The sequence below is a fragment of the Alligator mississippiensis genome, chromosome 8 (genome assembly GCF_030867095.1).
Source record: "Alligator mississippiensis isolate rAllMis1 chromosome 8, rAllMis1, whole genome shotgun sequence".
In the NCBI taxonomy this organism is placed as follows: Eukaryota; Metazoa; Chordata; order Crocodylia; family Alligatoridae; genus Alligator; species Alligator mississippiensis.
In genome coordinates, this window is record NC_081831.1 from 45,862,964 (window position 1) to 45,875,850 (window position 12,887).

General features: G+C 46.5%; 1 protein-coding gene across 2 annotated transcripts in view; it reads right to left on the bottom strand.

The window, feature by feature from the left end:
* Positions 1 to 12,887, bottom strand: part of DIAPH2 (diaphanous related formin 2) — an 840,428-nt gene that overhangs the window by 715,040 nt on the left and 112,501 nt on the right. The gene's annotated exons all lie outside the window — the stretch shown is intronic.

Sequence of the window (12,887 nt, forward strand, 5' to 3'; positions counted from 1 at the left end):
CACGTGAGTAAACATCATTTGGGATAATATCCATGCATGCCACACAGTGAACCCCCCAAAAGTAGCTTTTTCTTGGAGTTTGCAGTGCCTACTGGGGATGCCACTTCTGTGAGTCAGCAACCATGGACTCAGCAACAGTGCGGTGAGAGTGGACCTGGGGCTGGGATTCAAGATTAGATGACAGTGAGGTGTTGGACAGCATCACACATAATTCAGGTAAGGAATGGGGCCGCAGTGCAGAAAGACTGGATAAGTCGGGGACCAGGTGGGGAACAGAGCAAAAGCACAGGTCAGAGAATGCGGTAGCATGGTATGCATGGTCATGGAGTCACCTGAAGACAAAATTACACCTTTGGGGGTTCACTTTGTGGCATGCCTGGATATTCTCCCAAACTAAACTTACTCTTGTGGTATTTCGTCTCTAATTGTAGCTATTGCAAAGCTGTGTTCAGCTGTATTGCTCCCATCATCGTATCTATTATATCAAACAATGTTCATGCAATTTTGGTATGTCTTTATAATAATTCAGCCAAGATTGTGTTAATAAGGCAGTGATTAATTTGAACAGTTAATCTTATTGACACCTAGAAGAGTCAATGGCTGAGCTCCTATTAGGCACAAAGAAGCCTGGTCTGCCAGACAATAATATACTTACATTTTTAAAAATGCCTGATTTATAGATGTTAGGGTAGGAAGGGACCTCAACAGATCATCGAGTCCGACCCCCTGCATAGGCAGGAAAGAGTGCTGGGTCTAGATGACCCCAGCTAGATGCTTATCTAACCTCCTCTTGAAGACCCCCAGGGTAGGGGAGAGCACCACCTCCCTTGGGAGCCCGTTCCAGACCTTGGCCACTCGAACTGTGAAGAAGTTCTTCCTTATGTCCAATCTAAATCTGCTCTCTGCTAGCTTGTGGCCATTATTTCTTGTAACCCCCGGGGGCGCCTTGGTGAATAAATACTCACCAATTCCCTTCTGTGCCCCCGTGATGAACTTATAGGCAGCTACAAGGTCTCTAACTGGTCAAACCATCATATAAAGCAGCATAACAAATTAACAAAGCTATAGTCTGGTAAATATGCAAGGGGCAGAGGGAAGAAGGGGTATCAAGATGTTAACTGTCATAGTATGAGTTCCCCTTGAAGTGAAGGGGTGCCATATGTTAAGCTAGACTGGCAAGGGTACTTAAACATGCCTGGGAAATAGCCTTCCCAGGTACAAGGGAGGGCTGAGTCCCCCAGACAAGCAGTCTGGGGAAACCAGTGTGACAGGAAGATGCAGGAAACCCTGATAGCAAGGGCAGAGGCAGGAATTGCATTTAGACCTCAGGGTAGAGACCATATCTTTGGACTTAAGATACAGGGAAAGAACAAGTCAACATTCTGGTATTTCTTTTGTTTATTTACTTAGTTATTTACTTATTTTTCAGGCTGTATCTCAGCATATGGCTATAGGTTTCCTTTGCTTGATTTTTGGGGGTTTTTTGGTTATAAACCCTGTTGTTGGTTTGTTTCCTTACTGATTGCCTGTAGAAGAAGTGACTTCTGGGCAGGTGACATTCCAGGCTGATTCTCTCTACAGAGACTGGGTTATTTCTTCCATAACCCAAAAAACAAGGCCACCTGGGACCAGCACAGATCCCTCACTGGAGCTGCAGAGTCCAGTGTAATAGCAGAAGAACTGAGGTACTGGGCTAGGAATTAGAGAAACTCTCAGGGAAACTTCAGTCTCTTCTTTGGAGTGAGTGGCAGCACAGTGGGATAAAATTTGGGGCTCCCAGGGTCCCTCATGGGCAGGTTCATGACGCCTATTCCTTCCTAAGCATCAAAAAAGGTCAAGTGACATTTCATCCCCTCTATTTGTGATTATGCTTAACCAGTAAGATAACTGAAAAAGGTAAAGAAAACTTAGTTTTCAAGAAAAATTACTACTAGTCTTTGAGAGTAAAAGAATGTGGCTTAAAATTCACAAATAAGCCACTGACCAAAGTTTGTTCTCGAGATAGATTTAGAACATTCTGTTCCAACATTGGAAAATGTAAAACTTACTAAAACAAATTCTGTGATTTGTAATCTGGTAGTAGAAATCTCAGTGAGAAAATCTCTGAAATTCTTTAAACATTACGTAATATTTTATCAGGGGTAACTGAGTGCTCGAGTACCCTGGCAGCAGCCAAGCAAGAGGCCATGCTGCTGACAGTGTGTAGACAACATGGTTGCCAGAACAGCTGCTACTACTTCTGAGCCTCTTCCTCAACCTACACCCTAGGACAGAGCCTATATTTTACATTTTATACCACTCTTTTATCATAAGGATTGGATGACATTTTAAATTACTGAAAGATGCAGTGCTCAAGGGCTGCACCTACACATATGCTTAAATGCACAGTAGACTAATGTGTCATAGTCTACACTTAGACTTCTACTTCAGGAAGGCCTTCGATACGGTATCTCACCCCATACTGGGGAACAAGTTAAGAGGCTGTGACTTGGATGACTACACAGTCCGGTGGGTGGCAAATTGGCTGGAGGGTCGCACCCAGAAAGTCGTGGTGGATGGGTCGGTTTCGACCTCGAAGGGTGTGGGCAGTGGGGTCCCGCAGGGCTCGGTCCTTGGACCGATACTCTTTAATGTCTTCATCAGTGACTTGGACGAGAGAGTCAAATGTACTCTGTCCAAGTTTGCAGATGACACAAAGATATGTGGAGATGTGGACACGCCGGAGGGCAGGGAACAGCTGCAGGTAGACCTGGATAGGTTGGACAAGTGGGCAGAAAACAACAGAATGCAGTTCAACAAGGAGAAATGCAAAGTGCTGCACCTAGGGAGGAAAAATGTCCAGCACACCGACAGCCTAGGGAATGACCTGCTGGGTGGCACAGAGGTGGAAAGGGATCTTGGAGTCCTAGCGGACTCCAAGATGAACATGAGTCGGCAGTGTGACGAAGCCATCAAAAAAGCCAATGGCACTTTATCGTGCATCAGCAGATGCATGACGAATAGGTCCAAGGAGGTGACACTTCCCCTCTATCGGGCACTGATCAGACCGCAGTTGGCGTAGTGCGTGCAATTCTGGGCACCGCACTTCAAGAAAGATGCAGATAACCTGGAGAGGGTCCAGAGAAGGGCCACTCGTGTGGTTAAGGGCCTACAGACCAAGCCCTACGAGGAGAGACTAGAGAAACTGGACCTTTTCAGCCTCCGCAAGAGAAGGTTGAGAGGCGACCTTGTGGCTGCCTATAAGTTCATCACGGGGGCACAGAAGGGAATTGGTGAGTATTTATTCACCAAGGCGCCCCCGGGGGTTACAAGAAATAATGGCCACAAGCTAGCAGAGAGCAGATTTAGACTGGACATTAGGAAGAACTTCTTCACAGTTCGAGTGGCCAAGGTCTGGAACGGGCTCCCAAGGGAGGTGGTGCTCTCCCCTACCCTGGGGGTCTTCAAGAGGAGGTTAGATGAGTATCTAGCTGGGGTCATCTAGACCCAGCACTCTTTCCTGCTATGCAGGGGGTCGGACTCGATGATCTGTTGAGGTCCCTTCCAACCCTAACATCTATGAATCTACACCTGCGATGCTATTAGACCGCATCAAACAAAAACATTTTGTTGCTGTAAGACAGTACTGTAGGGGGCAGTATTATCTAACAGCAGTGAAAATAACTACACCTAAACACACATATAAATGCTGACCAGGGCATACCATTGCACCTGGTCAGCCCAGGCAGCAGGATGTCAGGCCCTACCTGCTGGCCTACATAGCTCTGCTCTTTGGGCACTCTCATTCCCCAGCCAGCCCCTCTGCTGCCCAACACCTTCCCCCGGACCCTGGATCTAGCCTGGGGCTGCTCCACACTGGCTCAAGCTCCTGGTGTCCCAGTAACAGCTGCCCAGGAGCAGTCGACTTTCATGCAAACTGCACCAGCTTATTGCTCCATGCTAACTGCACGTGCAGATGCACCCAAGAACACTTAATTCCTAGACTACAAATTCCTAAATTTGCATGCCCATAGTGTAATGAAAATCTTTTAACAGAAGATCAAGTTGATCAACCAACTACTCATTCTGTCCTGAAAGGCCAAGATGAGCACCAGGATACCTTTTAGCGAGGGGGCTCATTTAACCTGTGAAATATCACTGTAATTCAATTCAATTGGAAGACTGTGAGAAATATATTTCGGACTGTATTGAGAGATGAAAACACCAACAACCACTTTGTGTAGATGTCTCTTTAGCCCTTCCTCATCCCTCATACATGCACTCATTTCAGAGTAAAAAAGTGCAAGCTGTACTCAGCCAGATCAGTCAGCATTACATTTTATTACCAAGACATCAACCTCCATAAGAACCACACATTTTAATATAACAGTTGTTTAACCAAGATAACAAAAATGACATTCTTGTAACTCTTCGCAATTAAGTTAATCAGCAAGTAGATATCTACAGTAGAAGTCTCAACTGCACTAATTGGGATCGATCCCTCGGCAGTTATGAAAACACTAGCCAACTGCCATCAAGAATGACGGGGGGTTGGGGAGGGGGGGAAGAATGCCACCACCATGCTGCCACTGTTCTGCCTCTTGCAGGGAGCAGAGTGGGGAATCCAAGGCCAGCACTGCTGGCCTCAGCACCCCCACCCTCTGTTCTGTCCTCAGTGCAGCTTCAGAATCACAGCAGTACTCGCCCACAGGTGGAGCACTCGAATTGGCTGTTTCTGTCAGCCAATCAGAGTGTGGATAAAGCATGACAGACAGACAGACTTAGGCTTTTATAATATTAGAATGCAGTTGATGGTTAACTATATAAATTTAACTATGAATTCTGCAACATCCTGTGAAAGTACAAAGAGAGAAGAAAAAAATTGCAACTTAAATGCCTATTTCATTCAGGACTAAATTTACCACAGAGTAGCTCATTTATATCACTAGAAGTTAATGCAGAAGTTGCATATCTTAACAGCCCCTATCCAAGCAGTAAGTCGCACCCCTTTTTGAGTAGTTAAAAGTACCCTCTGTCCATGGCACAAAAATCACCTGTTAAGTACCAGTTAATATAACAGAATTCAGAAACCTATTCTTCCCCATGCTATCTCAAATAGCAAGAGATTTTCTGATTAAAAGGAAAGAAGAACTCTTTATATAACTTTGAGAGGGAAAGAACTATATTGCAAAAACAGAATCTGGCTGAATGGATACATAGTTGATTGGACTTGCGGTGATTGTGGTTTCCATCATTATTATAGGTCATATTTGAGAGCGAGCAAGCACCTGCTTCATTATCAAAGATGCTTTTGCTCACTGCTTTCTCTTCACTTCATTTTCAAACATACTGAAACACGGTAAATAATGCAGTACATTTAATTTACAGGAGCTCGTTTTGCTGGAGACTGATGCTATTAACAAATGAAAATCAACTTCATATTAGTTTACAGTGGGCCTGTGCGAAGCAGCTAGTATTCGCTTTGGATCCGGATTCGGCCAGTTCAGGGGACAGCGATTCAACTCAGTGATTCAAATCACTGTCCTGAATTGATTCAGCCAAATCCGATTTGGAGATACGGCTGCTGCAGAATCAGCCAAGTCTCCAAACCACACAGGCCCCCATCCCCCGTCCGATCTCCCAGCGACACCCGCCCCACCATGACTGACCCACCCACCCCAGCTTCCAGCCATTTAAAAAAAACAAAACAAAAAAACCTCAGACTCACCGGCTGCTGCAGCAGCCTTGGGACTTCTGGAGGCTCATGACAGCTCCCCACCACCCCACCCTGCAGCATCAGGCAGTAAGGATCACCCCCCCTGCCAGGCAGGAGCCATTGAGTTGTGGCTTTTTTTTTTTTTAAAGGGGTGGGAGCTGGGGCAGGCGGGTCAGCCATGGGCAGGGCTAAGAGAGCAGGCAGAGGATGGGGCCTGGCAGGGGTCCCCCCATGGTTCCCTCCCCCAGCCCTCCCCTCCCCTGCCCCCTACTTAACAGTCCAGGTCCACCTCCCTGCTGCAGCAAGTGTGGACTGCCCGAATCGCTGAAGCTCTCCAAATCTTTTCCGAATCAATTCAGACAGCTTCAAATTGATTTGGACCTTTTAATTGGTCCCCTGATTCGATGCAGATATTTGGCTGCCGAATCGGGCCAAATTGAATCAGAACCCAAAGCTTTGCAGAGCCCTAGTTTAGTGGCTCTTCTGTCTAACCCTGCATTAGTGGTCCTGAATTCTAAACAGAAGCCTCTCTCCCAAGGTCAAAAGCGGTGTTCAGCTGAACTATAGAAATGCACCTGAGGAACTTCCTGTTTTCTAGTCAAGACAGCTGAATTTATCAAATGGATTCAAAATCCCATTATCTAACACCATACCTGATTATGTACAATCAGCATCCAGCAATTAATCCAAATTCAATTCTCTTTTGATTTATATTAGAAAAAGTGATGAATATAGTAAAAAAGCTAAGGGAAAAACAGTCATTACACTTTACTAACTTAGGAATAACTTAAGTTCCACTTTTGTCACTCAAAGATTATGTACCCAGAAATAGCAGAAGAAGGTGGTTTTTTGGGGGGTGGGGAGAGGGGGTTGTTGTTGTTTTTATAGTTTGTAGGGTCAGGAAGGACCTGAACAGATCATCAAGTCCGACCGCCTGCCCTACAGTTGAAGTCAACTGCAATGGAAATAGCTTTGGATAGATGTACTAGCTGAAAAGTAGCCAAATTCTATTGTTCACATAGTCAATTCACCTATGCACTTATGCACTTCACTGTACTTCATATACTACCACCCATGCTATAACCACACAACTATCAGCAAAATTGGAAGAGATCAAGAATACCAATCACCAATGTTCCCTCTAAGGAGTAGCGGTCCGTGAGCGCGCTGCCTCAGTCTGATGTGAGACGCTTATTGAAGGGGGCTGGAGGCCAGGGGCTGGGGCCTAGGGCCTGGAGCCAGAGGTTGGAGCTGGGGGCTAGAGCCGAGAGGCTGGGGGCCAGAGGCTGGGGCCAGGGGCCAGGGCCGAGAGCCTGGGGGCCAGAGCCGAGAGCCTGGGGCTGGAGCTGGGGCCAAGAAGCTGGGGCTGGGGGCCGGAGGCTGGAGGGCAGGGGCCAGAGCCGAGGGCTGGCATGGGCTCCGCTGGCTCCAGGGAAGTGCTCCGCTCCCCCGCACCAGGGCCGGGGAGTGGAGCACTTCCCCGGAGCTGACGGAGCCCGCACCAGCCTCCATCCCTGCTTTGTCTCACCTTGGAGAGGAGCCGCTGCCTGCCCCGAGTGAGGCTCCGCTGGCTCTGGGACACGCCCCCCAAGGCAATGCAGGGGAGCGGAGCAGTGTCCTGGAACCAGCAGAGCCTCACTCGGGGCAGGCAACTGCTCCTCCCCGAGGTGAGGCAAGGCAGGGATGGAGGCTGGTGCGGGGAGCTGGCACGGGCTCCGCCGGCTCTGGGGAAGTGCTCCATTTCCCAGCCCTGATGTGGGGAAGCAGAGCACTTCCCCAGAGCCAGCGGAGCCCATGCCAGGCTCCCACCCCAGCCTCTCCTGGTGCACGACCTTGAAAAGGCTGTGCGTGGCCACACTTTTAGTTGTGTGCCACCACGCGTGCGCGCAACTTAGAGGGAACCTTGCCAACCACTGATATTTAATATGCTCTCAAAATGTGCCTACTACACTGCTTCCAGGCCAGTGTATCCTAATCAAGGTTCATGACACCACTACAAGGGTGCCAAAGTGCCAGCACTGCCAGCCCCAACAGCCAAGTGAAACTGCCCCATGTCCCTATATTTCCACAAAGCAGATTCCTGCATATGGTTTATCAACTAAATCTAACAGCGGCAGTAGTAACCCTACTTGCCACAGCTGCTTCCCAGTCTGACCCTGCACACACCTTATGGAACCAGGCACGTGGGACCAGTTTGACCCACTGGCAGTGGTGGCACAGAAGCCTGGACCAACAGGTGACTGAAAACCACTGTTCTATGGCTTTATTTCTGGGCTGCCAAGCCACTGCCAATCAGATAGGCTTGTCCCAAACACCTCTCTTTCTCTGGACTGGACTGCTCAATGTGCAGCCTCCATGTGGCCTGCCAGGGGTTCATTTGTGGCCCCCAGGTTTATACTCAGTCATCACTCCCTCTCCTACTTGCTCTGGCTGCACCCAAGGTACCTGGGTGGCACACTGTACAAGCAGGCCCATAGCCCTTACTGGAACAGGAAGTACTGGAAGTCCTAATGCAACTATGGAAATATGATGCAACTAGTATGAAGGAGAGTTGGTGGGATAATTAACAGAACTGGAGTACTGTCACAGACTGGTATAACTCAATCAGGAAGGACAGGTGGAGTTGGAAGGGAAGGAGATGATGTTGCTCTACATATAGAAGACAGACATACTTTTGGTTCCAAGGTGTGGTACGAAGTAGGAGGTGGTACTGCCGAAAGTCACTGGGTCAAAGTAACAGGGGAAAACAGGAAGGGTGATGTCATGGTGGGCATCTGATATAAACTACCAAACAAGAAGGAAATGTAAGAGCACTTTTTCAAGCAACCAAATGAAGTTTACAAATTTTTCCAAGTGAGACCTGATTCTGATAACAGATTTCAAGTACCATGATGTGTGCTGTGATAACACAGCAGTGCACAGGCAGTCAAGTTCCTAAAGCGCTCGGAATACATCTTTAGGGTACAGGTGGTAGAGAGACTAACGAGGTGGGGGGGCAGGGGGTGAATTCATTTGTTGCTCACAACCAGGGATGAACTGAATGAGAATATGAAGATGGAAGGTAACTTAGGTGACAGGAACCACAAAATGGTTAAGTTCAAGATCTTAAAGGGAAGAAGGAAGGGCAGCAAATCAAACAGAGATAGTGGACTTCAGTAAAGCAAACTAACAACCATTATGTGAAGGGTATTCTTAGATTATTCTTTGTGGCTGCAGGGGACAGGACAAGAAGCAATAATACTGGATTGCAGCAAAGGAAATTCAGCTTGGATATTACAAAAAAAACTTCCCACTATAAGGGTGATTAAATACTGGAACAGACTACCTGAAGGCACTGTGGAATCTCCATATTTAAGTTTAAGAACAGGTTAGACGAGTGGTTGTCAACCCTTTTAGACTCAAGACACCCAGACTTGAGGCATGCCTCCATAACTTCTTTGAATTAAGTGGCAGCCCATTTTAAAAACTAATTTATTTATTACATGATTTACCTCCTTGCAAAGAGGACAAGCAGTGGGGATAGGGAAGTAGCTGGGTAGGGAGAACCCAAGCCTGTCTTTATCTGCTTATCTCTTCCTACTGCACCCATCCAAAGATCTTGCAGCACCCCAGGGGATGTTTTACTCTGACTGGGTTAGATAAACACTTGGTTGAGATGTTTTAGACAAGGATGATCCTGCCTTGAGTAAGAGATGAGACTACCGAGGTCCTCACCGGTTCTACTCTTCTGTGAGACTATGAATGAAATAGGCACTTCAGCATAAATTTACTTTTTTCCTAGCATATGCAAATGTTGAGTAGTATTGACAGTGAGTGGCCAAAGAAGACCCGTCATAGGTCATTAAATCCACTAACCTAATTCTGGTAATGTAATGGACATACAAAGATTGACAAACTAGAAGAATCTTTCCAATTCAAACTTCAGGCAAGAAACTGTAAGTATATAGGATGCAACATTTAACGTCCAGACCCTGGAGTACATAAATGTTACACAACAGAGATATACAATACAGGAAGTTAAACTTTGGCAACAACATCTACTCTTAAACAGATTAAAAGATTCCGAGATTATGCTTCTGAGCACAGAAATGCAAATCATTCAATGCTACAAAAAACCACACACTTACCAAAGGCAGCAATTAACAGTTTTAGCTTTTCAAGCTAAAAGTAAAGGAAAAGTAAAACAATGGACACTTAAAACAATCAATAATATTTCAAAAGCTGCCATCTGTTTCAGTGGGTCATATAGTGGCCTCATTCAAAGTAATAAGTTAATGCGTAGAATAAACTTAAATTGATTTCATTTCCTATTGTTTAGTAAGAAAGAATTTTTCTGCATATTTGAATATGCCATGTAAGATTAATTGCTAGCTTTTCCAAAAAGAAGAATATCAATATTCCATGATTATTAGTAATGAATACAGGAATCTGAAGTCAAATGGCTATAAATGTGGGGTTTTTTAAATGTATATTATGGCATGAGTATCTTTACAATAATTATGCAAATTCAAGATGATAAGCATTAGGCCTGTGCGAAGCGGCTCGTATTCACTTCAGATTTGGATTAGACCAATTCAGGGGTCAGTGAGATTCAATGATTCGAATCACTGTCTCAAATCAATTCAGCCAAATCTGATTTGGAGATTCAGCCTCTGCTGAATCAGCCGAATCTCCAAATCACACAGGCCCCCCCATCCCACACCTGCTCTCCCAGCCCCGCCAGGAGAGCTTGATGGGCCCTAGCTCCCGGCTCTTTGGAAAAAAAAAGCCCCCACTGCCCAGCTGCTGCAAGGCAAGGGGGGGGGGAAGGCGAGGGGATCCCCACTGCCCCCCCGCTGCTCCACATGTGTGGGGCTCTGCCACGAGCCCCCCGACCCCTGCCCTCTCTCCCAACCCCACCATGGCTGCCCTGCCCACCCCAGCTCCGTGTCCTTTAAAAAAAGCCCAGGCTTACTGGCTCCTGTCAGGCGGAAGTTGATCCCCGCTGCCCCCTAAGGTACAACAACAACTAGAAGTTTGGAAATAAGTATACACATTAAACACTTTATGCCCCATTGGGATATTCTCATTCATGAATAAAGCTGATCTTATATCCATCATAATGACATTACTTTGTATATTTGATTCATGTACCTCAATATAGGCAATGGATAACACTACTTTTACCTGAGGTTTTGTTAAATATGCAGCAGTCAATGATATGAACACAAAAAATACTCTAAGTTAATTTAAAAGCAGTATAACACTGGAGCCCAGAACCGCTCTGCTACAAATTAATTTTAATGCAAGAGGCAAATGTAGAGTAAAGAATCCTACAAAACTTGACCTTTCTCAATAAGGAATTTGAAGGACCAGCAAATATATACTGGCAGCTACACTTTAATAACGTGGAGAAAATGACAACACCAAATTTCTAAGTTTTTTATTGTCTATTGAGTAAACAAAAACAAAGTGTAGTACAATGCTGAGCATTCTGTTGGTTCAACATAGAAGGAGCTTCTTATGATAAAGGTTCAATCCCTTTTCCATAACAAATCAAAGTTGTGAAAGTTTTGTTAAAAGATCAGGACACAGATATCAGAAGTAGCATGATATAACTCAGTGGTCTCCAACCATTTTAAGTAGGAGATCACTTTTGGCGCATGGTAAAGCAACTCAAGATTTACCATGCACTACCCGCCCATTGCCCAGCAGGAAAGTCTGTGGGGAGAGAAGGGGTAGGAGGCAGACCAAGGCAGAGGGAGAAAAAAATATTTGGGGGCTTACCTCCCCAGCAGGTAAGTCCCACCCGGCAGGGGCCCCACTCAGCTTACCCCTGCTCCTGCCTCTGTGGCACTGTCCCTCACCATGGGGGCCCTCGATCTAGCCCCATCTCTTCCCTCCCCCACTGACTGACCTGGCTGGGCTGGAGCACACTTGTGTATGCATGCGAGCACTCAGCCCCCCACCCCAACCTCAGATTGACTCCAGGAGGCTCCGAGATCTACCAGCGGATTGAGATCCACTGGTTGGTGACCACTAATTTAACTGAATTCAACTTGAGGCACACCTTCGCTTAAACTGGTAGGTAATTTTTATTTCTGCCTGCCTGAAAAGTATGCAATGCTACTTCTTTAATACTGAAGGATTGAGAACAGTGGTGACTGGAGTAAAAAGTAGTTCTACTAAGAGTTCTCACTAAGGGTTGCTGGTTAGTGCAACCCAGATGAAGTGGGTCAAAATTATATGTTTATTTCTTCATGTGGTTTCATCAACGTTATGAACGCTCCATGAGTACAATCTGGATGCATGTGTCAATGTTAGCGATAACAGAGATGACATTAGGAGCATGTAAACACTTGCAGCATCATTTCAGTTTCACTTCACTGTTTCTCTCATTTGTGTTTCAGAAATTACAAAACTATAATACATTAACAAGACAGATAATATAGCTCTATTGCAGCACAGATTCACAGAAGTTTAAGGCTGGAAGGAACCTCGTGAGATCATACGGTCCAGCTCCCCTGCTCTTGGCAGGAAAGACTGCTGGGGTCAAATAACCCCAGCAATGGTTTCATAGTTGGTAGGGTTGGAAGGGACCTGAGCAGATCATCAAGTCCAACCCCCTGCCATGGCAGGAAAGAGTACTGGGGTCAAACGACCCCAGCAAAGTGTTCATCTAGCATGCTCTTAAAGACCTCCAGGGTAGGAACCAGCACCACTTCTCTTGAAAGTTGGTTCCAGATCCTAGCCAGCCTGACAGTAAAGTAGCACCTCCTGATGTCTAGTCTGAATCTACCCTCTGCCAGCTTGTGGCCATTATTTCTAGTCACTCCTGGTAGTGCTCAGGGGAACAGGGATTCTCCCAATGCCTGCTGGTCCCCTCTGATTAGTTTGTAAATGGCCACTAGATCCCCTCCCTCAGCCTTCTCGTGTGGAGGCTGAGCAGGTTCAGGTCCCTCAACCTCTCCTCGTAGGGCCTGCCCTGCTGTCCCCTGATCCCACTTGCGAGTGGCCCTTCTCTGGACCCTCTCCACGTTGTCCACATCCCTCCTGAAGTGCGGCACCCAGAACTGGATGCAGTACTCCAACTGCGGCCTGACCAGTGTCGCATAGAGGGGGAAGATCACCTCCTTGGACCTGTCTGAGATGCATCTGTGGATGCATGACAAGGTACGATTGGCCTTCCTGACTGCATCCCCACATTGTCGGC